Source organism: Phalacrocorax aristotelis, chromosome 22 (assembly GCF_949628215.1).
Source record: "Phalacrocorax aristotelis chromosome 22, bGulAri2.1, whole genome shotgun sequence".
Classification (NCBI taxonomy): domain Eukaryota; kingdom Metazoa; phylum Chordata; class Aves; order Suliformes; family Phalacrocoracidae; genus Phalacrocorax; species Phalacrocorax aristotelis.
The window spans coordinates 6,182,389-6,208,245 of NC_134297.1; the positions used below are offsets into that span (position 1 = coordinate 6,182,389).

General features: G+C 53.1%; 1 long non-coding RNA gene across 1 annotated transcript in view; it reads left to right on the forward strand.

Moving 5' to 3' along the window:
* LOC142067637 (uncharacterized) overlaps positions 1–21,265 on the forward strand; it is a 91,148-nt gene extending 69,883 nt beyond the window's left edge. The window contains exons 4-6 of the long non-coding RNA XR_012664115.1: positions 667–757; positions 13,304–16,234; positions 16,587–21,265. This is a non-coding gene — a long non-coding RNA (uncharacterized LOC142067637). The remainder of the gene's footprint in view (positions 1–666; positions 758–13,303; positions 16,235–16,586) is intronic.
* Positions 21,266–25,857: the final 4,592 nt, after the last annotated feature.

Here is a 25,857-nt window from a genome sequence, read left to right on the forward strand (position 1 = left end):
GGCTGTGTGATTTCACACTGCCCTTTCGAGGCTGAGGCTGCTGGTTCGGTCGGCAGCCCAGTGAACCCAACAGCCCCCAAGGCCAGCTGACAGCTCAACTGGAAATAGATATGGTCCCCATCCCGCCCTCTTGTTGTTGTTGGCAGGCGGGCTCGGGGGCCTCCAGGTTGGGTCTGTCAAAAGCACAAGCGAGGGAAAATTGTTCTCATCTGAACAAACACAATCAGCTGTTGCCAGCAGCTCCAGTGTCCCAGCAGAGGATTCACATGGCCAGCCATTATCCCAGTCTGGCTAACTGGTTAGACTGGCAGCTCAGAAGGACCTGCCTTTCTTTAGTCGGTATTTATAGGAGACGTTGTGTTGCTCGTCCTCCCTCCAGCTGCCATCCAGGTGATGGAGCTGGGCTGGTGCAGGCACCCCTGGGCACCCCTGGAGACACCCTGGTGGTCTCCAGGGACCACCGCTTGCCGCTGATACAGGGAGGGCGTCTGCAGGCGTGGTTGCACTTGCCCCAACGACGGAAGAACAGGAGCCCAAAGCAGGAGGAGGTGACATGGTGCTGGAGTGAAATGCCGCAACCAGCACGGGCTTTGCCTGTTAGACCCATTTGTAGCAGTTTGCTGCGTTGGCTTCATATCAAATTAATCAGCGTCTGTCTCTGTGCAGGCTCTGGTGTTGGCTGCTGACTCTCCCGTCGCTGAGCTGCTGATGGACAGTGTCCTGCAGAGACATCTACGCCCTGCTGAGCAAACACCAGGTAATAACCTCTGACGTAGAGATCTCTGCAAATGCTGCCGCTTTTGGCCCGTCTCGATGTGCCTCTGAAAACCAGCCGCCGTCCTGCCTGTGGCACCTGTTCTGTAAAGCCTCAGCTGGGGGGTGCAGCACGGCACGCGTCACCTTTAAGGAGCTGCATTGCAAAACCAGTCGCTGAAATAGCTCACGGCAGAGAAACCTGCGGCTTCCCCCAGCGCAGTGCTCTGCAGGGAGGATGCCAGTTTTCCCAGCGCTGCGGAGCGTGGTCGTGCTGCGAGCTGGGCGATCCTGGCACGTGTGCTAACTCCGCATCGCCCAGCCAACCTAAACAGGGCCGAGTGACCCAGTAACGTATGTTATATTATATCTCCCGTTCACAAACGCGTTCCCTGGGGCTGCTGCCTGCTGGGTATCTGCTGCAGAGGAATTTCTCTGCCCTGAGCAGGGGGTGGCTCTGGGCCCTCCCAGGGGATCCTCCTCGTTGCTTGGGGGGGAAAATACCTTCTCTCTGTCTTGCCCAGATAACAGAACACAGACTTTTGCTTCTTCGTGTGCGATGTGAACATCACTACTGTGAGATGGGATTGTCTTCCGTCAGCGCTGGCTGTGCTCAGCCGTGCTCCGTTTTGTTGCATGGTGGCTGTTTTAATGGGAAACCTTCCCCAGAAAACCCCGCCTGGCTGGGACTCAAACCAGGCCTTACACCCTTCTTAAGAGGGTCTCATATAGCTTCGATCTGTTCCTAATTGCCATAAAGCAAGCCAAACCCCACTTGCTTCCTACCACCCACGGGCAGTCCACCAGGCCCACTCCTCCTGGTGAACTGCACAGGTTTAAACTCACCTCTTATTGCTACCAGCTCCTCTAAGACATTTCCAAAGCGCCTGGCAAAAATTGTTCAAAAACCTCCCCAAAATGGGAGCCTTGGGCGTGAATATCTCTCATTTCCAACAGATATCCCAGATATCTGTCATTTTCCAACATCACCTCCACCTTTCTGGGTACCTCTTGGCTCCAAGAGATGGGAGGGGCAAGAAAGGCCACAAAGCTACTTAAATTATGAGTAATTTTTCCTCCTTTAAACCGCAGCGCCCCGCACAGCACGCGTACCCCGTCGGTGCAAGGAAATGGCATCCGCGTTCCTCTTTTACTGCTCACTCGCCATTAGGTGATTAAGAAAACGGGGGAGCTGGGGGCACTCGTTCTTGACCTTGGGGAAAGCAGGAGGCTTATAAAAACTCTAAGTGCTGCAGGAATTACGAGGCAATTAAAAAATCAGGCCAGAGCTGGGACCGCGTCAATAAAACCGAGAGGAACTGATGTCAGCTCCGTGCGGGACGCGGGGACCGATGCCTCTGCCCTCTCCTCCCACCGTTGAGCCCCGGGGGTCGGCGGTGCTGAGGCCTCATGCTTCCCACCAGCCTCTACTTGGAAATGCAGGAGAAAGAAGAGATTTTGGGGCTGGGGCAGGCTTTTTTTTTTTTCTTTTCTTTCTGAGTGGATTCAGCTGACCCGAATCCCGCCCCCCCCAACTGCAAATCCTGTGTGAGCCCCGGCGGTGGGTGTTTTATGAATGTGAGATGAATAGCCACCAAAAAAAAGCAAAAATTAATATTGAAGGGGTGAGGAGGGATCCCAAATCGCTGTTTTGGGATGTAAGAGGCTCAGCTCTAAGGAGGGAGCCATAAGCCACTGAGTCATAAGGTTTAAACCCAGGGGAGCTGGTTTTTATTTATCTAGAATTTTATCAAGACTCAGCTTGGGTTTTCTGGCCTGATAAGAACAAGAAGAGCAAAATCATGTGGCATCAGCAGGAATCAATATGCCATGGTTTTCCATTTCTCATTGCAGTGCTGATTTCGTTCAGATCTGGGTCTTTCCAAGGGTGGGGGACTAATGTCCTCAGACGGGGTTGCGGCTCAGGACCATCAGGCTGGTGTTTGAATGTTTCTCTTAGGTGTAAGTGATTTCTCGTGCAAACCACTTGAGTTAAAGTGCGTGGTGACAGGGAGCAAAGCCTGTTCTCTGCTTCCTCTTAGGAAAGTCCCAGAGAAACGTTGTGCAGCTCTTTGGCCGTGGGGAGAGAGTTTGCCAACGTCCTCTGACCAGTTTTAAAACAGGAGGAGGCAAAAAAAGGAGTCTGTTTTTCGGTCTGCACTTGCTGAACTCTTGTTCAGCAGGTTTACTTAGCTTTGGTCATTTATTTACCTGTCTATACCGGAGTGCTGGCTGGGTCAGAGTGATGCAAGCATATTTCCTTGGGGTAGACGAGGACTTGGAATAAAACCCAGGGCTGGTCTAAATGTCCAAAGAAGGTCCTGGGGTGCAGCGCGAGGTCCCTTGGGTTTGGGCTCGGTTTCGCTGCGTGCCGCTCGGCAGCTGCCTCCTTACTGTTTATCTCATCCTCCGGGGAGAAGGAAGTAAATCCACTTCACATGAAGTGAAGTTACATAAACCGTGGGGGTCGATGGGGATAACTTGGAAATGAAGCGGTCGGTCGGGCTGGCGGCCGGCCGGGGGCCGACTCGCACCATTGCTTGCGGGGACCGGACCGTCTCAGAAGCGTTTGGGGCTGGAGGTGAAAATTCAGGTGACAGCTGAATCGGGGAAGACGCCGGGGACACAAAGGGGGAAAGTGCCTCAGCCTCCCAGCTCGGTCCCTGCTAGTTTGGGGCGGGGCGGGGGCAGGTCTGGGAGACACCATCCTAGTGCTCAGGGTTCAAAACGCGCAGCCCCCAGCCAGCATGGCATAAATGCTGGATGGAAATAACTAGAGTTACCCCAGCAGAGAACGAGTGAGGGCGGCGCTTTGACCCCTCTGTGCTCTGCCAGCCTGGCTGCGACTTCAAGGGAGCAACGGTGTTCATGGTGCCCCATGACTCCGCTGATTCCTGGCTGTAGAAATTAAAAGGCTGGAGGAAACAGTGTCCTCCAACGTCCTGCCCAGGCTCATTCAGAGACAGGAGGGACGGAGGGGAAACACAGGCTTGCTGTCATTCTGCTCCCTTTGCAGCTGCTGCAGCGAGCAACACTTCAAAGCCCTGACTCTTGCTTGGTTTGCCTGTGTCTGCAGTTCAGGCTGTCCTCCCAGCAAAAGCTCTGCTGCTGCAGATGACGGCTGGGATGGAGGGTGGGCACAGTACTGACCCCGAGCACCCAACCAGCCCCAAACAGGGACACGTAAACTCTTTTCCTGGGTGTAGAAATGCTCTGTGCGCAGGGTCTGGCGTGTCACGAGCTCGGCACGGTAGCCCTGGTTTGCAGACCCTCATGCTGCAGGGGCTGCGCAGGCACCGGTTCCTCGCCCAGGGCTAACCCTGCCTTTTGCAACTCCATCTTTACAGGCAGCGAGGCCTGAGAGCAGCTCGTTTTGCTTCCCTGCTTGCTCAGTTTATATTTGTTGGCTTTTCTGTCTCTATAAAACAAGAATGCACAAACACAGGCTCGTGCTAAGGGAGCGGGTTAGGGGGCCGGAGAGGAATGAGCTTCCCAGAGAGGCTTTGCCGTCTCTGCTGCAGAGAGCAAACCTTGCCTTGCCCTCACCAGCTCATCACGGGGTCCCCATCACAGGAAAGGGGCATTGCACGGGGTCCCAGCAAGCAGGGGACCAAGCCGGGGAGCAGAGGGCTCTTCCCCCGGGTTTCTGCCATCCCTGCACACCAAGGGCGCTGCGTCTGGGTTATCTGCGTCTCCTGACAGGTTGTTGTTTTGGGGATAAAACCTCAGAAGCAAAAGGTTTTCCTCCATCCCTGTTTCAGAGATGGAGAAATTGAGGCAGAGACGGGATGCCCTCACCGTTCCCTAAGGCACAGGGAGGAGGAGAGAGTTTATCCTATGCCCTTAATGTCCCCGAACCCTTCCCGCTCGTCCGTGACGCTCTGCCTTCCTGGCCGGAGATGACTGCTCCCGAGCACAGCACTCAACCCTCTTATCTGCCTACCCCGTCTGGTTCCCCCGGTGCCAGCTCCAGATCAAACGTGAGGAAGCCAAGGGTCCGGGCTGTCGCCGCTCTCCTGGGAAGGAGATAGCAAACTGTGTCTCTGCCAACATTCACAGCTCGAAAGGCAGCAGATCTGGTGGGTAGGAAGGATTTTGCTTCCTGGGGGACAGCCCCCCCCTTTTCCAGACGGGCAGGTGCTTCCCATCCCTGCTGACTTCAGGTTTGAGGTATCCCAGAGGTAGGATGTCTCCAGTAAGCCGAGCAATATCTGCTTTCACAGCTTTGGGAGGAAGCACTGGTAAAGGTAACCTCCACCCAGATTGGCAATTGGCTGCCAAAAAATGGTAAAACAAGTCCCCGAAGCCCTTGCAAAGAGCAGCTGCCTCCTCCAGGAGCAACACACGGGAGGTTTCTCAATGGGACCCGCTACCACCCGCATCTGTCTCCATCCCACGGCTTCGGTTCTTGTGTGGCAAAGCAGTAAGGACGCAGATGTTGGATATTAAATGCCAGCAGCAGTGCTCAGCTGTTCTCCCAGGCTTTGGCCCTGGTGGGAATTAAAGCCCTGCCTTTAACAGCACATTCCCATCCCCACACAACTGCTCACGTTTTCCTGTAACCCCCTTTACAGCAAAACACCTTTTGGGCACTCAGCGGGGAAGGAAAGGTTTCCCCTGATCAATGCTCCCATAATAGTTTCTGGTTTGGTTAATACATTTTACCTGTCTCCTTCTCATCGGGACCCCTCTGAAAGCTGAGCTGTGATCTTGCCCTTGAGGGAACCTCAGGTTTTTGCCTGTTTCCAGGGTCTGCATTAAAATTTAAGGCCTTAATGAGAATGATACGGCTGACGCTAAGAAATCCAGCCTCGCTACTTTGTTTCCTGAATGATTTTCAGACCAGCCGATGGTATCACATTGGCATGTGGTTGGTTTTTTTTCTGGTTTATGAATGAATGTAATCCTTCTGCAGAAAGGGAGGCGTCAGCGTGGATGCTTTGGTCCTGAGATTTTAGTGGTCATTAATAATGCCTGCAGTGCTTTCTGTAAGTGCGAGCCAAAGGTTTGGGATGTAACGGCTTTGTAGTGGAAAAAGCCGGTTTCCTCCAAATCAAAAGACTTTGCGAAAATGACCCCTTGTTTGTGATACCTTCTTTCCACTTTATTTCCAACGCTTTGTTTTGCTGCTGTGAAAAAACCTGGGTTTAGTGTAAAGTGTTGTTGCAGGTCATTTGCCTGGTTTTAGGTGAGACTTTATATTCACATACATATTCATAATGGAGATGCCTGCTTTTAACAAATTAATAGACGCCAAAAGGAAATACTGCTGCCCACTTAGCAGGGAACAACTGGGTGCTGCCCAAATGGGGAGCTGCAGCTACTCGTAACTGAAACAGCGGATGCTGTGAAGTCCCGTTAGAGCCAGGCTGTGCCCAAATGGGCCAAGCACCCCAGAGCTTCGCCATGTCCCCCTCGGTACCCCGAGCCTGGGAAGTGCAGCAGGTGGGGTACCCAGGGAGGGCACAGGAGCGGCTCAAAAGGAGGAGCCGGGTTCTGCGTCGTGCCCACGGGAGCGACGCTCCTGTCCGTGAACTCGCTGCAGCTGCTTGTCTCTACCTTGTGATGAATCCCAGATGATTTCTCAGCCTGAGCTGTACAGTCACTCGCGTTAGATTATAAACTGGAACTTTTACAGGCTGTATGTGGGGTTTGTGGCTTCCTTTCCCTCTCGCCGTCTCCAAAGTCCATAATTCTTAATAAATCATCCTCTAGCCTGAGCTGAGTCTTGCTGTTTTAAGTTTAACTAGCTTATTTTTTTGCTGATAAACCAGACTTTGAATTCTTCCCAAGATCACGAGTTGGGGCCAGTAATATCACGAAGGAGAGACTGTTAATCATGATATATCACATGCCAATGGGAACAGCATCGAGCGATCGCTGCAAGCAACGCGTTTCCCTTATATCAGCATTTACAGGCAGAGCACTTGTATCTCACAGAGTTGGTGGGAGGGAAGAGTCAGGGCTCCCACCAGATATAAATTAGGTTTATTATCGGAGCCAACTCCACAGAATCGCAGGGCAGAGCTCTAAGTTATGTGCAAAGGGTAAGGGGAAAATGGACAGCAGTGACAGGAAGATGATGTACTGTGCACCTATTTCTTACACAGGACCAGTGCAAACAACTTCTTAAGGCTTTGATCCTGACTTCACTCCAAATTTCTACTCTTGCAGCGTCCTCCATCCAAAAAGACCCGAGTCCACCCAAGGGTGGGACTGAAGGGTGGACCAAAGCCTGGAGAGAACCTGCGACACCCTCTTGTTGTTTTGCTTATTCTGTTTTGCCACCACTCTCTCAGCACATAAATTTCTTTGCCTTGACAGCTCCAGGCAAACACGGTACATTTTCAGATCCGTCATGGTCTGATCCTTGTTCTCCCAACCAGTGCCTGAGCTCCTCTCCCAGTATCACTGTTGACATTGGCCAACTGCTCCCGTGGCCTTGCTGCTCTGCGGATGTATCTGCTGAGCCCAGACCAGCTCCCACCACATCCCATAGAGACAGAGGTCTCAAAGTTGTGTTCCTGTAGGATTGACCCTCCAAAGACCAATGTATCGCACAGCTTAGGCCACCCTTATCACAAGAGGGACCAACACAGCTCTAGGTAGAGAAGCCCTCTGGGGGATTTGCACCCAGGCAGCTTTACTGGTATGAGGTGGGAGGTAGAGGAGTCCTCCTTGAGGCATGTCATGTGCTAACAACCTATGGAAAAATGGATTTATCAAGATTAAGAGTAGTCCTGATGAGAGCAGCCGGGAGGGTCGGTCGGGAGCCATGAGCCACATGCGTGGGGTTGTGGTTACCAGCCCCATTCTCCCTCTGCTAATGCCTGGTACCGGGCAGCCCAGCCCCTTCCACCCCGATCTGCCTCTGGGCTGGCTGTGAACCCCGAGCCTGACTCATCCTCCCAGCTTAGCCAAAAAAAACCCCATCCCTTCAGTCCCAGCATCCCCCAGAGAAGCCCCTCGGTGCCGGATGGTGATGGCACCTCTTTTATCTCCCTTGGCCCAGCACGCCACAAAGTCCGGCTCCTTTGCGATGGGGCTGGGGGAGGGAGGGAGCGTCCTGCTCGGTGCCCCTCTGCTCAGGAGGCGGCTCCCTGTGTCACACGGATCAGCCAGTTTGTTGCGTTGGAAAGTTTTTGCTGCTCGCCCAGCTGGGGTTTGGAGATCAGCCAGGGTCCATCCGTGCCTCCGTGGGAAGGCAAGATGGGAAGACACGGTGAAGGCGTGCTCAGGGCTTTGCTGTCTTCATGGGAATTTGTCTTGCTTTCCTTTTCCTTTTTTTTTGCCTTTTGGGGGATTTTTTTAAACCGCAAGGATGCCATTTTTGTTTTTCCTACAGTTCCGAAAGGTCACTGACTACGAGCTGATGGCATCTGTGCTGTCCTTGCTGCCTTCTTTCAAAACTACCAGCCCGTGCAGCACCAACACCTTCCCCTCGGTGACTTTTGCAGAAGATCAGCTTGGCTGATAAAGGCTGGGACCACCTCAGAGGTGGGCCGTGCTCCTCCCCAGTGAATCATGTTGGCAGGGATGCTGGCAGCATCCTCTGTGACTCCGTGGGATTTGCAGGGCTGATCCGGCTTGGTGAGCGCTGGCTTCCCTCCCACCTCGCCTCGCTACAGCCATCACTTCGCGATTGAACTCCCGGGGTGAATCCTTCAAAGAGGGGGAGAGCTTCATCATGCGTCTGCTGATGGATGGATGCATGTTTACCTTGGCCTTCCCCGCTTCGTGCCTGTGGATAGTTATCTGAGTGATGAATTCATCTGCCCAGGGACCCCCGAATCGTGGGGGCAGAGAGGAAGCATCTATTATAGCGGCTTGGCACAAGGGAGGAGGAATAACAGAGAGGAGACAGGCGGTGGTTGCACATCAAAGCCAGGCCTCTGCTTTCCTACCCTATCTCCTAGATTTCATCCAGCCGTGGCGAAACTGTAGGCGCAAGCGAGCGGTCTTGCATGTCAGAGGCTTGTGCCTCTGTGGGGAGAGAAGGGAATTTCTTAATTCTAGCTACGCTGGGCACATTACTTTCTTCTTGCCTACCCTGCCAGGGGTGATTTTTCCATGGGGTGGGGAGCCTTGCTGCAATCACTGGACGTGCTTCGGGTCCGGGCCGCCACAAGGAAACGAGGCAGGGTGCTTCGGCACTGCGGCGTGGATCGCATGCAATGCCCAGGCGTGAGCATCCCCGGCTCCGTCCAGCCGTGGTGCCGGGCTGGGGCTGCTCCACGTCTCACACGGAGGCAGCGGCTCCCAGCTTGCGCGCTGTGCAGACTCCAGCAGCGGGGAGAGGGGAAGAGCTGAGACCTGAGGGCTCACCCGTGGCACCTCGTGCCTGCGCGTGTGTCGGTGTGGGATGGTTTTGGGGTCTTGCAGAGATCTGACGGCCGGGCAGGATGGAGGTCTGTGTGCAAGAAATTGTAAAAAACCTATGAGAAAGTCTCGTTTCTGCAAGGTTTCCTTGCAGTGGACACTGGGAGGTTAGCCTGGGCTCCGGGTCCATCCTCCCCTAAACCACCTAGGACATGCTGCCCTCTCGGGGCTGCGAACCCTTTCGCAGGATCGAGTGACCCAGCACAAACCGGGAGGTTCACGGAGGGGGACCATGGGCCTTCCATCCCGCTACGAGGGTCTGTAAGGCACCAGTAGCTCACAGGACGCGTAGGCAGTGATCTGTCTGGCAGCTGAAACCCAAACCCCCCCCTTAGCAACAGCAGGGTGGGTTTGAGATGGATTTGGTTCAGAAAATAGATATTCACGGTCTCTGGGGGAAGGCTAGGTGGAACGAGTCCAGGACAGGGATACAGGGCCAAGCACCCATGGGTGGTTAGGTCCCAGAGGTGCAGGTAGATATGTAGGGCCATTTGCAAAGAGATCTGGACCCCTCTTTCTGGTTGAGTGCTATATTGCTCTGAAAACAAGCCCCTTTTTTCTATCTAAACCCAAGGAACCCAAACCTATACCAGCATCTCAAGCGTGGGATGTGTGGGGAACAGCCTCTTGCCTTGGTTTCTCCTGAGCTGCGTGTCCCCGGGGCAGGTCGTGTGCCAGCCAGGGCTGCCAGAGAAAGAAAACCCATCGCCTCGCCTCGTCCCTTCGCACCAACAAATCGCGGGGCTGCCGTCAGGAGGGTCAGCAGATCCACCTGGACTTTCCGGAGTGGCACAGCAGTAGGGAAAAAAAGCTAAAAAAGAAAAGGGGTCGCATTTCTTCTTGCCCACATCCTCAAAGCTTTCAAAGCGTTCTCCACGAAAGGGGACCTTTTGCCAGCATTGTACAATGCTGGCTCACATTTTCCTTGAACTTTAGTCCTCCTTTAATCTATGCCACCAGGGGAAAGAGCGTTGCTGATTCCCGATGTAAGTGGCTATCAAAACCTTTCAGCTCCGTCCCAGGCCATTGTTCTGTGTCCCGTCACCCGCGTCGTCCCCAGGGCAAGGGCAGCCGTGTATGTGGATCAGCGAGGGGTCCTCCGTCGGAGCCGATGCTCCCATCCCCATCCCTGCAGGCTGCCAGCAAAGCGATCTTGCAGATGGGTTATAAAATTAGCATTGTCCCCATCGCTTATAGTCCCATAAAAAGCTACACCAAGCTTTCAGATATTTGTTTGTTTGCTTGTTTTGGCAAGAGGAAAAAGGGCCGAATTTAGATTTGGGTGAATATATCCTGCGTCCTTCATCTCGCGTTGTGGCTCCGACTGGAAAAGCTGTTCCCCACTTCCTTCCCCTATCAGTTAATTAGGTGGTTAATGCGGGAAAGGCAGTTGGACAGCAAAAGGCACAGTCCACGTGTTAAGCATTATTGCTGCATTTTATTAATAGCCTAACCCTTGGGCAATGTTTCTGGGCAATGCCGGACCCAGGAACCGCGGTTTTGGGGAGTATGTGTTTGCTCGCCCGGCTCTTTCAGGGTGGGGGGTGCGAGGTCTGCTTTCGGGGGGCTGTCCCACAGCACCTGGGCGCCTGTTTCTTCCAGCTGGTGGTAGTTTGGCCAGTGACTCCGTTCCCATGGGGTGTCGAGCTGGAGGGCAGCGTAAGCCCACAGGCACTGGAGCAGGCAGGGGTGGAAACTTTCCACCTTTTTGGAAGCAGCGGGGGGAGAAAGCAGAGGGGGTTCACACGGGCAAAGAGGGGATGTGCACGTGTCGTCTAGATTACAGCCACCCAGACTCCCCCTCTTTCCAGGAAAGCCCGTCTCTCACCACAGCCTTCCCAAGCCCCTTTTCATTGGAAATTACGATGAGCTGTGTGGAATAATCTCAGCTGGCTCTTTCCTGGAAGAAGCCTTTGCCGTCCCACCCTCTCGCTGCCCTTCCCCACCCCACAGTGCTTCTTCCAGGGACGCCTCCAGCCCTGCCAGCTCTTCCAAGACCTCTCAAGTTCATCTGTTTCGCATGAGGCCAGTTGCCTGCAGCCCAGCGTCCATCTCAGCTGGAGCCAGACAGTTTTTAACAGCAGGGGATGCGATACCAGGCATTGGGACTGGGGTCTGGTTGGAGGATTTTTCCCCCCCTTAGGTTTTTTTGTTTTCCCCAGATCCAGATTTATTAACACCACAGGGCCAAGCCATCTCTGTGTGCTCGTGGGCGGCGGTAAAGCTGTGTTCACCTCTGAGTCGAAGGGCTTGGAAGGGGGCAAGGAAGACAAGTGCTGTATTAAGGACCTTAATTAATTTTTCAGGGCAGTTCTGGGTGTGGATACAGGATCCCTACTCTGAGAGCATCCTCGAGGGGGTAAAGCATTTCCTGCCCTCTCTCCAAAGCTGGGAGGCAAACCCACAATTTTCAAGGTTTTTTAAGGCATCTGCAGACGAGGCAAAGTCATCTAAGTGAGGCAAAGCTGTCTAAATTACATCAAGGCTCTTCCCAAACTTGCCCTCAGGTGGAGAAATCCTGGTTCATATCACTGGTCTCGAATCCTACGGGTGCCCTTGAAGTAACAGGAAGACAAATTTGATCCGATAAATCTATAAGGACTAGGTTTTGTTGGATTTAGTTATTCAGATTCTGTATTTGTGTGTTACATGTTAAACTGCTGCGTCCATGTTCTGCAGGCTCGACCAGAAGAGTGGGAATTGAGCGTGGAGGAAAGCACCAACACAAATAAAAACAGAAAATACACGACTCGTACAAACTCCGCTCTGTATGTCTGAATTAACACAGGCATCCTCTTCCTCCCCGACCCAGGAGCGACCACACTGCATCTCTTGTCTGCAGGGCCATCCTCCCCGGGGCAGGACACCCACCCGAGCGTGGTACCACCGTCTTGCCCGAGGCCGGGGATGGCCACTGTGGTCCGGACAATGGTCACGGAGGGTGAATGGAAAATGATGTCCTGTGTTGGGCTGACAACCGGCCCTCTGTTCCCGGGGCAAGTTCTCGGCTCCTGGGTGAAGGGAGCGCTCCCACCCCAGGCAATCCCTGCTTTGATCTTCCTGCTGGCTGCGCTGCATTTTCCTACCGCTCCTGAATAATTCAGTACATTAAAAAAAAAAAATAGAGGAGAGGGAAAACATTCTTTTACAGCCTGATTTACTGGTTACTCTTCAGCAGTCCCCCATGAAGCATGGTTATAAGCATACAGCAAGGAAACAGAGAGGAAGGGAAGCTCTCCGGTATATCCAGGCTGTCAGATGGATCTTGCACAAGGCTCGTGTTCTGAAACCATCTCAGCCTCCCTCTTACAGCGGGGAGAGCACAAATTCACCCTGAATGCGTAGGTTTTAGCGTTCTCACATGCCACCTCTGTCAGGGCGCAGGGTATTAGTTGGGGAATACATGTACATTGGGGACTGTATATGATTATGGGAGTTCGGGGTAAGGTTTCTTCTAGCTGATGCTGTCTCAAAATTGTTATAGACTCTGTCCCCTCCTTACTCAGCCTGCAAAGCCCATATCTCCCTGCCTCTATGCACTGCATCCCGTGGTGGCGCAGAGCAGGGAACAACCGTGGGAGAGGAGCTGTAAAGAAAATAATCTGGCCTGTTTCTGTGCAAAAGCGCCGGGAGGAAGGGCCGGGAAGGAGATCCGAGCCCTCTTCCACCCGCTCCCGCCACATCCATTGGCCTCACACGGCTCACTGGTCGTGTTATTCCAGTTTGCACACTGGTGTGGTCTGGCTGACCAGAGCGAGGGGCAGAAGGATTTGGGAAAAGCAGGGGGAGGACAGGATTTTTGTATGCAAAATATGTGATTTACCAGACCCCTTTCCTCAGTTTTTCTACTATTTTTTTTTTAATGTACTTTTGAGGAACGTCCAAATGTAGAAGACTTTAGCCCAAAAGGAATTTTATCCAAAGAATTTATGAGCAACTTGAAAAGAGAAGGCAGTGAGAAGAAACTGAAAGCCAGATGTAACTACAGCTTTAGATGGCTTTCAGTTTAGTTTCAAATTTTGTAGGGGCTCTGACTGGGAACTGTCAGATTTCTGCAATGTCTGTAATTGGGTATTGAGGCAACCGTGAACTTTAGATCACTTATTTTCTGGTCTTCTGCCCGTCTCCAAAAGGGAGTATCTGACCGTCTCTTTAAACTCTTTGCTTTTAGATGCTGCTATGAGGAAGAGAGCAGTAGGAATTGGTAGAAATGCTGTGAAATCCTGGACTCAGGAGCTGCAAAACACCCCACGCCGTGCAGAGACCCGTTCCTCTTGAAGGTACGTCTTGGCTCCAGGGAAAAAAGATGATTACGAACAGGTAAGCAACACCTCACGTGTTATGCTTCAATACGTACTCGTACTCCGGCCTGAACTGATCTGGAAACACAAGCAAGCCTTTGCTTTGCTAGGGAGAGGAACATCAAGATAATTACGGGTTGGGGAGGAAAGATGCAATGCTCACAGTGGGGGCAAGTGGATTTCGAGGAGGAGGGCACAGCAGAAACCCACCCACCTGTAACTGGAGTGAGCTCCTGCAAGGCAAGCAAGCTGCCAAGCGCTCCTCTGAGGAGGACATCCTTGGCTAAACCTCCGTCAGCCAGGACGGGGGTAAGGGATGAGGCTGAGAGATGCTCAAGGCATGGGATTTCCTCTTTGCAAATAAGGGCTCGGAGCTTCTTAAAGCGGTACCGTTTTGGTGGGGTCGGTGCCTGTGGCCGCTGGAGAAATCAGTAACAGCGCTACAATGGGGTGTAAGGATTAAATGGAAAGTTAAACCAGGGTAGAGGGGACTTGCACAGCTTCCCTGTGAAACGATAAGGGATAATTAGGACAGGGCAAGATGTTAGAACCTACATGACTTAGCACCCTCTGCTGCCCCTTCTCCTTTGCTTTGATGAAGAATAGGACACCCTGGCAGCATCCCTGGCTAATGTGGGGGTGTTGGTGCAGAAACTGGGGGAGAGCAGCCTTCTTCCTCTCACCCCTGCCCCGTACCCCAAGCAGCATCAGGGCCTGGTGCTCTCCAGTGTGTTTAACTTCGCTCTGTGTATTGCCAGAGTGTGTTATTAAGAAATAAGGCTCTGCCTTTTTATCATTCCTCTGAGCGTCTGTCTGATGTCATTCTGTCTGGCAACCGAGCGATCAAAAGAAGCTCCCCTGGGAGAAATTTCTCAAACAAACAGCCAGTAAGAAAAAAATAATACCCCATTAAATATAATAAAATGCAAAAACCACAGCGTCTCCCTGATAAATGAACAGGCAGTGTAACCTAGACTCCGAACAGAGAAACTTGCCTCCTGCCATTTGCCCGGAGCAAGGATGTAGCGTGCCCTGCGCTTACCTGGACGATTACCCTTAAGCGAAGCTATTTTGCAGCCTGAGATCACGAGGCTCGAGTCCAGGATCTCACAGCGCAGGCGTTTTGGCCACCAACACCCGCTACCATCGCTCCCACCTGTGCAGAGCCTTCACGTGCCACAGCGGCACGCTGGGACCTGCAGATCAAGCAGGTTTAACTCCTAATGTTTTTAAGCAGATTGGGGTGGGGTTTTTTTTGCCTTTGTATAAGGCATACGTATGCCTGCAAAGCAAATTCTGGCTCTGCTCCTCCATATTCCTTACTCCTGGCAGGTTGCAAGGGTGACAAACACCCTGTCGCCAGCCCTGCGAGCCCCTGGGACGTGTATAGGCTTCTAGTTTGGGCAGCTCTGATTTCTCTGTGCTTCGTGCAGCGCTGTCACAGTCCTAAAAGACCTGCTCACCCAAACAGGTAAGACCGACAAAATTTAATGCAACCTGATGCACAGCTTCATCCCCCCCACACACATTGGGAAAAACCCTAAATGCCGACACACTTCACGGCCACGTTTTTGAAAGGAAAACGACCAAACAGTGACTTGAGCCTGGATTTGGAAAACAAAGATAGGAGCAGAGCGTTTGAAGAGGAGCTGTCGTGGAAGGGAGCGTATGCGCTGATGAAAAGCCGCCCATTTGAGCTGGGTCCCAGCTGAATTATCTTGGATCCATCACTCACACATCTGTAGCTGTGATCCTCCTTTCCAAGCCGCTTCTCCTCGGGGCACTTTGCAGAGGTCATTCCTCTTTGCAAGCCTCATTCCCTCTTGCCTTGCAAATCTCTCTGCCATTTTCTTCCCTCCTGCTGGGAGGTTTCAGGGCCTTCAGCAGAGCCCCTCTCCTCCTTTTCCCCAACAAAACCGCCTGCTCTTTGCTCAGCTTTGCTGGGAAACTTCCCACGAGCAGCTCTGCCCATCCGCAGCCATAAAAACCAGGTCCATTTTCGTCGTAGGGGCCCGAAGCGGTGAGCGGAGCTCGCTCTTGCTGACAGCCTGAGGCTGGGGAGAGCATCCCACAGCCCCGAAATGAGGCGTCGGTGGTTTCTTTGCTGTTTTGCAGGATCACCGCTGCAGGGCTGAGACGAAACTCAGCACAGCACTTCCCAGGGAGCAGCTCCAGCAAAGCTGGGAGGGGGGTAACAAGAAGTATCTTCAGCTCAACGCACATTCACAAAATCTGGCAGGATTGTACCAAAAGCATCCCTGCTGCCTGCAGGATCTCGACCCTGATGCACAGCTGCCATGCCGGGGCTGGGGTCTCATGGGTTTAGGGTAGTGCCAGGGGTCACAGCAATCTCAGGACCCACATACACTATTTCCATTTTTTCCCAGGGTGGGGAAACCTTTGGAAATCCCTGGGGAATTTCTCTTTTTTTCCTGCTGCTCGAGGCCAGTTTCCTTCCTCGCAGATTGCAGGGTCCCAGGCAATACAAAGAGCAACTCGCCAGCTAGAACCAACTGTCCCACCAGGTCTTTCAGCCATTTCACGGCGGGGGGGTTACTGCTTCACGCCTCCCCCAGGCAGCACCGTGCGTCCCCTGCCACCGCCTATGTCCTTTGCGGTGAGAGGGGAAACTGAGGCACAGACGTGACCTTTTCTTTTGAAGAAGGAGACCTTCTCCAGACCTCTGCATGACCGGAAGAGATGGGGCAAATACCCCCATGAGCCAGAGAGGGATTTTCCAGCACTTATGTGGCCAGGATCAGGGCAGAAGCGAGACTGGCTGCCATCAGAGCGACAAAGAGGTAGATTTAGTTCAAGCTAAACCAGTCCGTGCATTATATGTTCACTGTGGGAGTAGAGTGTGGGTAAATGACAGTTTTGGCACGCTTCTCCTCCACTTCTTGTCGCTGCCTCAGTTTCCCCTTGAATAGAGATTTTCTCTGTCGTCTTCTCCGCTGTGGGATCCTCCACAAACCTCCGTTTCCAGCCCTCTTAGGTGTGTCCCTCACCCCCAAGCCCCCCAGCCAAACCCTTCTGGGTCTCTCTTAAAGGGACTGGTATCTCTCACACTTGGCTGGGGGAGCTGCAAGGTTTTTCAATCATCTGCTAATGATAGGAAAGCAACTTTTATTCTCTCTCCCCCGGTCTTGGCAGGAAAGGTGGAATGTGGATCGCGAGAGGAGCAGCCACCTTTCAGGCCAACAGCTGCTTTGGGGGATGGGTTAGATAAACGTGCAGGATTTCCAATCAGCCCTACACATCGCGGCCAGAAGACTTCACCGGAGCACGGATGCAGGGGAATGGCTGACTCTGATAGCGCCGCGTTCATCTCGGGTGATTGCGGCTCGCGAACCCACCCGCAGAGGTGCCACTTGGCAGCTTGGGACACGAAGGAGATGGCAGAGAGAAAACCACGTCAGCTTGCTTTGGAAAGGGCTGAAACACAGAGGAATCTCCTCCAAGACATCTTTTGCTGCTTTTGGATGCTAGGGCTGTCCCCGTGGGAGGAACCAACCCATCTTCGAAGCACTTGCACGCTAGGCGAGGCCGAGGGGTGGTTTTTTCCCCCCCGCGGCTTGCGATGGGGGACAGAGGTACAGCGGGGCTGCAGCCCCAGCTCACGCGGGGAGGACGCAGCAGGCTCAGCAATGAATCTCTCCGGGTGCTTTCCCATCAACCTGTCGCTGTTACCCCGCTTGGCCAGCCACCCGCTTTCCGTGGCGGCGATGGGACGCCTGGGCAGCGGAGGGGTCACCCCAATGCATTCATCAAAAGGAGGTGGCACCCAGGGAAGGAGGATTCGCAGACATCGCCTCGCCGTGGGCAGGCTGGAGAAGAGCCATGTCTCTGGACAGACGGACGGACTCCGCTCCTCACCTGGCAGCGCAGGACCACCTCCAAATGACTTTCCAGCCACAAGCCGTGTCACCGAAGCGCCTCTGCCACCGATGCGCTGTGCAACGAGGTGTTACCGCTTAGTGGGTGGAGAGCCTCGCACGTCGAGAGGAGATCTTGTGGGAAGTTTGGATTTCTTCTTCTTCCCCCTCCCCTGCAGCCGTCCCCTCCCCACTTCCCACCCAGCCGCCCAACTGCATGTGCAGTGGGAAAGGAAACCGGCCCGGGGACACACGCTGGTCTGAATTTCCATCTGGGCACAGTATAACACAGCCCCGGGAATGGCCAGGCACGCTATGATCTTCCACTCTCCAAAATCAAAGCAAGGCAAAAGCTGTCTCTCCTTTTTCCTTCTTGCCAAGGGCTAGAAATCCCATCAAGATCCAAAGCGTATCATTCCAGTGGGAGATTTATACTGGGGGAAGGGGCAGAATTGGTTATTTGATGATTGGGTTGGGGTTTTTTTTAGAAGTCCTTAATATCTCCCTTCCCTCCTTCACTGTACAGCACAAATCCCCTTTCCAACACATGCACGAGAGCAGAGCTGAACCGTTCGCACAGAAAACAGGTGATAAATCACAGGGCAATTGATTCAAACCATTCCAGGGAATGGGAAACACATGGACGGTCTTTCTAATTAACTGTTTGATATGGCTGCGGTGAGTTTGGGTGTAGTTTCCAATGTTTTGCATTTGGCTCGTCTCAGCCCTCTCCATGGTAACTGCACTGTACCGGAAAGTGAGAAAATCCTGCATTCGAGAGAGCTGAAGTGACTTGGTACAGTTCAGCTCAACCACAATAAAAAAGAAAAAGAAAAAAAAAAAAGGTTAAAAAAAAGTAAATACGGTGTTTCCTCTGTGGGAACGTTCCCTTCTCTTTCTCTTTGCAGCTGGAAAAACAAAACAAAATAAAAGGTCCTTCTGCTTTATTTGTAAATCTCCACTTTCTGGTGGGTTACAGAGCGTTTGGACCCGTTGCCCACCGAGACACACGCCGAGGTTTGCAGCTCAGGGCAGGGTCCCTCTGCCGGCTCTCCCACCCATGTGTAGACGCCGACCGAGGTACCCAAAGAGCCCATCAATCGCCTCTTCTCAGGCAAACCGCCCACCGAAACACCCCAGCAGTGTCAGGCTGCGGATGCGCTGAGACCCCTTCCCACCCACGCTGCTCAGCGCCTCGGTCTGCGCGTCCCACGCAAGACACATCTACGGGTTTCTTGTTAGTTGCAGGCTGGCACCTTGCACCGAGGGGTCACCGTCTGGGTCTGGGCTTGCAGGGTGCTACCCCCAGCAGGGCAAAGGGGGCTCCAGGTACGCGTTGCACGCGTTTAGCCCTGATTTATGCTGTCAAAGTAACGAAGCTTTTTAATTCGTGGTTAATTCACAGCGACTCTTTGACTCAAGAAGCTCCGTTAAGGACACAAAATGCTCCAAGAGGCGGTTGCGTGTTTCGGAAGAGCCTTGCAGGATGTGCAGAGACATTAAACCTGTGTGTTTCTCCCACGGGAGGCTGGAGCTGAGCAGGTACCCACGGGACAAACCCCGGGGGCGTCCGACCGCCGGGAAGGGGAGCTGCTTTGCTGACGCCCACAGCACCGAAATCAGGACGGAGCGGACCTGGAGGAGTTAGGGGTGACGCAGGGCCCAAGGACTGGGTGCTGCGATGGCTGCCAAAAGTGGTTTGCAAACAACAGGAGGACGGGGAAGGGTGGGCTGGGGAGGGCAGAGACCCACCAGGGCCACCCGAGTCACTCTGGACGGGGTTAGGAGGATGCCCTGGGGACACTCACCCGAACCAAACCTGTACACGTCCTGCCGACACCTCCGGAGTAGCCTTAAAATGTAATTTAGAAAGGAATAAAGGCTTTAATCCATCTGTGTTTGAAAACAGTCTTTTCCCATATCCTTCTTTTGGCACGTCCCCCCAGCTGGGGCATTGCACCTTGCTCCGTAACACGGGCACAGCTGCTGCGGCCGGGGAGGGGAGTGCGATGCAGGCACCGGGCGGCAAACGAGCTTGGGATGTTAATATTTTATTTTTTATTGGCTTTTTTTTCCCCCCTTCCCCACCCCTGCCCCCCATTTTACCCTTTCCGCACCACGACTCCCTGGGGTCCCGGTGGAACATCTGGCCGAGCCACTTCTGGTTCCATTTATTGGCGGGTAATTTATTTGTGGCTCAGCAGGGGAAAAGCGACCCGACCGTTACTGGAGGTATATTGGTTGACCCTTTGGTGATGCTCGCTTGAGCACGGGTTCGTTAGGTGTTCGGGGCCTGATCCAGACCCAAGGAAGTCAAACTCCGATCTCCCCTTTAAGATCCAGGGCTGTTAGATCTCGGTCCAAAAGCACGGGGGGGAATATTAGTCAAATAAATGCTCTGTGAATATTATTACATATTATTCATTCTCTGGGAATATTTTAAAGTATTATTCACTCCTTGTGCATATTATTAAAGCAGCTCCCATTCAAAGAAGGAAATTAAATTGTAAAAAACAGTGTTTCTCTCTGCCCTTTTACCTTTTATGCTCTTTTCCCCCACCATCGCTTTATTCCAACCTTTATTTCGGCGGTTGACAAGCTCAGGATAAGGCAGAAGCACCCCGATCCCAGCACGCGAGCAGTTTGGTGCAGGGATGGTCATCTGGATCCGAGCTTTCGCAGCACCTATTGCTGCAAGGGCTTGCCTGTCATCCTCGGTACTGCTTATTTGTATTGTAGCTGTGAGCTCAACTCATTGCATCTGAAAGGTGTCAACAGGCTAATACACCCTTGTCAGCAGACTCTTCAAAACTCTCTTAAGGCTTTCCAATGGCCATGGATCCTATTCAAATGCTGTTCTCCATCTTTGGCTAAAATTATCCAGCTTTCAAAAATACAAATGATTTTTTTTTTTTCCCCTTGCACAATCAAAAGCATGGGCTTATTTTTCTTTGAATCAAAATGCAGAGGCATTTTCCAAGGAGGCATTTTGGAAAAAAATAATGAAAATTTCGCAAATTTTGCAGCCAAAAGCAACTGACCCTTTTCCCCAGGGAGGAGTTTCATTTACTTCTGGCATTGCCACGCATACCGGTGGTCAACCCCGCCGTACACGTGGCTAATCGCAGCGCATAAAATGAAACAGGATTCTTTGCATGGGCTTTCGGGAACAACAGCCAGAGCCTGTGCTGTAGAGGGAATGCTTCGCCGCCGGGCACGTCAGCGCAGAAACCCCTTCTTACATGCACGGCACAATCCAGCGCAACAAATCCTACTGGTTTTCCAGCGCCCGTGGACCGGCAGGACCCGGGAGCTGGCAGCTGGTCCCATCTTGATGGCTGAGAAGCTTCCCAGCTCTTCCAAAACACCTTGAAAAAAGCAATTTCCCCCGTTCCTGGATAGCACCTGGGGACCGATCTTTGTTTTTATAGCCTCAGCCTGTGTGCCAGCCTCCCGTGCACGTTTTTAGCAGCTTCGTCAAACTGTTAACACCCTGCCCCGGCTCTCAGCCGCCACCCCACCGCGAACGCGTCCCCAGCGATGGCCGGAGCCGCGTCCCTTGCTGAATCAGTGATGGAAATGCTTTTTCCTAACACGCCCCATGCAGGTGGGGCAGCGGTGGGGAGACACCTCTCCTCCCAGGGGCTGTCTGAGGTCTGTTAAGGCCCTGCAGCAGTGCCTGGGTGGATCTGAATCCACCTCGGGTAGCTTTCAATAGAGGGTTCGAAGGACTTTGGCTTGTGCCCATGAGATGCTGGAAGACGACAGCAACCCTGTTTGGGCTCACATGGGAGGTTTCCTTTCCACCTGCACAGCCCGAGCCTGACATCAGATCTCACGGCTCTGGCTCTCACGGGGGATTTTCAGCTGTAATGAGCTCAGCTTTTCCTGCTTATGACCAAACCCAAACTATTAAATTAAAAAAAAAAAAAAGAAAAAATGCAATCCAAGCCAGGAACTAAATCACCACGTGCTTTCATAGCTTGGTAGGGCTTCAGGATGAGCTTCAGCCCTTCTGCCCTTTCCTTTTGCTTTCGACGGGGAGGAACCGGTGGGACTGTGCAATGAAGAGGCTGTTCACAGAAACAAACTTGTTCATCAGACGTCTCCCCTAACCGACGGCTATTAGTTTTGAAAGTAAGTGAGCTCTAAATGGTGGCGGCTGTTGAATTCTGCAGTTTCTTTGAACTTGCCGGCAGAACTGGCCTCGTTAAGGACTTGTTTATGGTGAAATGGTCAGGAAGTGAAATAGAACATCCCCTGGTCCAGAGGGATGACTGGCTGCGGCTCTCCGCTGCGGCACTGACTTACTGTGTGACCTTGGTCATGTCATCTCATCTCCCTTGTCTCCTCCATAAAAGTCGGCCTGTGATGCTAGTGGAGATGCTGCCATTTCCAGCCCAGCGGCCCCACGGAAAGCCAAGGATTAGTATTTTTAAAGACAGTAGCCACTATGGTGTTTTCTTCACAGGCTCTTTCTGTGTTCCCGCATTTCTAAATCCTTAGCCCTTTTAATTTCTTGGGAAAGCATCTGGTTTCCAGCTCTGGGTCTCTCCAATCTGTCATTTTACACAAATATACAAACATCCCATTTTTTTGGATGATGGATTAGGGCTGCACTTTGGCTTGGATCACGCAGCCCAGACTGCAAGAGGGGCTTTGAAGGCAGGAAAATTTCACGTTCCCGCACTGCCAGCAGAACAGCGCACAGGAGAGACGTACATGCTGGGAAACGCAGGCCCTGGCTCATTTAAACTGCTCCAGCGTCATCCCGTATAACGTTACACACTCAGTTAATTCACCTAAAGGGCATCGTTACCCTCTGCTTCCTCTGCAATAGGAGCTGGATCTCGCACGGATTTATGCACGCTCCGGAGGACACTCTCCTGGCCTTTAAGGGAGCCCTCGGGACCGCCACTACCATCGACCCCGTGCTTAAATCCCTAAAATAATATTGCGTCCACCCACTCTGCACTCCCAGAGCGGTGCAGCGCCAACTTAACGCATGCACAGACGGCCTCCGCAGCAGAAAACACTCTTGCATTCATTTCCCAGCATCTCTGCCCCCCACGTCGCAGGGCTTTGTTTCGGACGCCCCCTTTGCAGCGACACCGGGGCAGCGGGAGCCTTGCCTGTCGGACCTAGGACACGGGTGAGAACAGCCTGGAGTTTGTCTCCCAAAATGAGCGCGAGGGCTGCCGCGCTGGGTCCCAGGACCTTTTGCCTTGCTTGTGAGAAGGCTCCGCTTGGAAAAATATTAGCGAGCACTACGATGATTTTCTGCTGATTTACTAGCCGAAGCCGTAAATCAGCACTTGTCAGAGGCTTGAGTTACGTGCCTGTGCTGGAGATTGATGGAGCCAGCTGCCAGGAGGAATTACCAAGCAGCAAACTTGAGGCTGAAATCATTGTTTTAGGCCTCGGAGCGAGCTAAAATATTCAGGTGATTTATACAGGAGGAAACGGCTTTATGTCCCTTTCAACTGGAGTCCTGAATCCTGCCAATAAAGACCTGCAAAATCTCCTGGTTTTAATCTCGCGCTCGGGAAGGGACACCACCAACTTAATGAATTTAGGCTCTGATCTCACCAATACGATCAGGTTTATGGGTGAAGTCCTGCCCTCGGTGGGAGATTTTGCCTTAGTCCTCTGCCGAGCAACATTTTACCCAGCACATGCTGCCCATCAGTTTTTCTTACCCCAACTTTTACGTATATTTTAGATACCGTCCTTGTACGACACCCACAAAAAGCCTCCGCGATGCCCCAGTGCAGGGATGCACGGTGACGAGCAAGGCCAGACGGAGAGGGGTTGCTTGGCTGTTCAGCAAAGCAGAGCTGGGTCAATTAGGAAAAGGAGATCCGGTGTCACACACATGTAAATAGTGAGTGAATAAATAAGGTGCCAGCAGATGGTGCTCAATAATTTGCAGCATCCTCGCTGGGACAAAGTGGTCCATCCCCAGCAAAAGGCTGTCCAGAAAGAGGATCAAAAAAGCATTTCTTGCCCCAGAAGTACCGCGAGTAGAGTGAGGTGAGGCACGCTTTGTTGCAGCGTGCTAAGTTAATTACAAACCCATCGCGGCATTAATGAAAGCACCTTTTTATTGCGGTCGGACACGAGCGCCTCGGCCCCTGGTCCTGCTGCTTGTTTGCATCCCCGGGGTTTTGTTTGTTCAGAAAACATACAGCGGGGAAAATAACATGAAAAAAGATACTGCAATTCAGGTTCAAAAGAAGCTCTCGGTGCCCTGGAAAGATAAAAGCTATTCTTATCATTCGTTTTATCTCCCTTGGATGTTCCACCTCCATCGCGAAACCGCTGCAGCGGTTGCTTTGGTTTTTCTCATGTGCAAATGGAAAAGTATGAAACACAACGAGGGTGAGCCTCGGAGGCGGGAGGTGAGCGTTCTCCTTCCTGCTCTTTCCCTGGCTTACAGGCTGGCGCTTCCCTGGCCGTCCCTTTGCCTGGGGCACCTGCACGCCTGCCCCTGTCCCCGCTCCCCTCTCGCCTCCTCCTTGCACACCTCCTCCCGGCTTGCCCCGAGGTCACGCAGGAGCCACCAGTGACATTGCATCTCTTCACTGCTCCAGCCCCCAGTGAGCATTTCACCGCTCTCAGGTGCTGTGGGAAGGGGCTGGTGAGAACAAACCCTCCTCCTTTAGACCCAGAAATCCTCTGGGGTCCGGGCACAGGGAGCAGGTACCGGCCATGTGGGCACTCAGCCCTCAAGGGATGCTCCAGCCCGTGAAACGCCACGTGATAAATAAATTGTGCAAACAACCTACAGCAGGAATGCACTTTTTGGACAGGGCCGGTGCCCGGCCTGCCAGGAAAAACGGCGTTGTCCCGGGGGAGCCGCGTCATTAGCTCATTTCCCATCGGTGCGGGGAGCAGCCAGTTTCGATGCAAGCGAAGTGTTTGCAGCGATACCTGCCAAGCAGCTGGGGAAGGCGGTGAGATAGGGCGGCCTGGGACACCCCGGGGGCTTCCCGTCCGTCCCCCCCCGCCCCGGCTGGAGCAGCATCCCCGGCCGGCAGCGCGGCGTGGGCAGCAGGTGCAGGGATGGAGGCAGGAAACTGTTTATAGGGCTTAGGAAAAGCTGAGGTTTCTGGCAGGTTCCTGAGACGTTCGGTTTGGCCCAGAGCTCTCCGCTGTATAAATTATGGAATTAGAGTCAAACATGAAACCAGAGCAATAGGCCAAAGGCAGAGCTGGCAGCTGGCTGGAGGTTGGTTTTTTTCCTCCGTGCAAGCATGTCCGAGCCAGGCCTTTCGAAGAGAGAACAGTGGGGAAGGGGAAAAGAAAAGAAAGGGGGGCCCAGCAAAATGGGGATGGAAATGACCCCCAAAGGAAGAGGGATGGAGCAGCAAGGCAAGGGAGAAGTTGACCCAGAGACCGCGTAGTGGGAAGCATCTGCAAAGCAAGGCAGTCCAGGGGATGGGGGAAGCCAACACCTCCCCGGGGACCGTCCCCCAGGTGGGTGCCTCCAGGCCTGGCACCCATCCTCGGTGACACCGGCCGCTGTCCCACTCGCTCCCGGGGCCTGGGCTCTGCTGCCACGCAAGCAGGAGGGTGTTTCTCCACCGATGTCTGATTATTGTTGGTTTTGCTCGAGATGCAATTCTGCTTTTCAAGATCGGGACCGTGCACTGGGTTGACCTCCAGCGTTTTACTGCCGTGTGGTTTGGATTAGCTGACTCATTGTTTATGGCGGGGTTTCACGGCCGTTTGGTGGGGCCGAGACACACACACACACACACAAAAAAATCATCCGTGCTGGGCACGGAGGGAGATTTTGCCTGCAAAGCATCGGTGCGTCGTGAGATAGGCAGGAAAGCAGAGTTTTCCTGGGAGTCCTGGGGAAACCTGTGATTTTTCATAGGGAATTTCTTATGTGCTGCAGGTTTATCCCCAGAATCGAGGGGATGAACAGATTTCCAGCAACAGAAACCTTATCTCCATTCCCCCCAACTTTTGTTTTCGCTAACCAGTCATCCAGACGTGCTGGGGATAGAAGTCAGATGTGGTCTGAATAGACGTGAGGAATTCAAGCAGGGAAAATCATACCATGTGGATGAAGCAGGAATTTGAGAGCAGAGCCGCTCCGTACCGACATTGCCTCCTCCTTCTTGTGATTTTCTACTGAAAAACCCATCCTTTAATCAGACTCTCCCTGAGCCCAGCAGTGGGGGATCTGGGGATCTCACCAACCTCAGCAACCCCGGCTTTCTTCTTTCGGAGGCCAAGCAAAGCATCAAGCCATACTTCTGGTGGTGCCATCGCCCTGCACACGACCAGGTGCAATGGGACGTGCCAGCTCCCCGTAGTCGCGCCCGCAATGACAGATGCTCTGGTGCCATCGCACCCTGCGACCGGGGCAGGTTTTGCTGAACGAGCCCACTCCTCAGCTGCCACCAGGGTATCTGAGGCTTGTTCCTCCCAGAGTATGTGATCTCAGCCGGGGAGGGGACCAGGTCCGTGTCCAGATGTCCGCGGGGTGTGTGGGCATTTAGATTGCGGAAGCTTTCCAGCCCCAGCCCCATTAA